The 642-nt window shown below is 45.2% G+C and overlaps 1 protein-coding gene across 1 annotated transcript in view; it reads right to left on the bottom strand.

Moving 5' to 3' along the window:
• LOC106881742 (uncharacterized) overlaps window positions 1-642 on the bottom strand; it is an 11,064-nt gene that overhangs the window by 8,636 nt on the left and 1,786 nt on the right. The gene's annotated exons all lie outside the window — the stretch shown is intronic.

The following is a 642-nucleotide window of genomic DNA, read 5'->3' as shown; positions in this document are numbered from 1 at the left end:
ATACATACATACATACATACATACATACATACATGTGGAGGCGCAATGGCCCAGTGGTTAGGGCAGCGGACTCGCAGTCATAGGATCGCGGTTTCGATTTCCAGACCGGGCGGTGAGTGTTTATTGAGCGAAAACACCTAAAGCTTCACGAGGCTCCGGCAGGGGGATGGTGGTGGCGAACCCTGCTGTACTCTTCCACCACAACTTTCTCTCACTCTTACTTCCTGTTTCTGTTTTGCCTGTAATTCAAAGGGGTCAGCCTTGTCACACTCTGTGTCACGCTGAATATCCCCGAAAACTACGTTAAGGGTACACGTGTCTGTGGAGTGCTCAACTGAATAATGACATACATACATACATACAACTCGAAGCGACAAGTCGCGTATTTGGCGTGGGAGACTATTTATCGAAAATACGATGAATAGTATCTCCAACTTTGGAGCCACAACTATCAGCCCTGTTAAATAACTGGTTAATCTTCAGATGAATTAACTGAGTGAGCCTTTTATTCAAGATCGTAGTGATTTTTGACTGAAACTTACCATGCAGAGAGTTACTACAGGCAACATGGCTGGACACAACATGAACATCATGTTGTTGTTGTTGTTGTTGTTGTTGGCACTCCGTCACTTACGACGTCGA

The sequence above is a fragment of the Octopus bimaculoides genome, unplaced genomic scaffold (assembly GCF_001194135.2).
Source record: "Octopus bimaculoides isolate UCB-OBI-ISO-001 unplaced genomic scaffold, ASM119413v2 Scaffold_169698, whole genome shotgun sequence".
NCBI classification, from domain to species: domain Eukaryota; kingdom Metazoa; phylum Mollusca; class Cephalopoda; order Octopoda; family Octopodidae; genus Octopus; species Octopus bimaculoides.
Note: the sequence above shows the minus strand (reverse complement) of the source record. Positions and strands in the feature narration are given on the sequence as shown.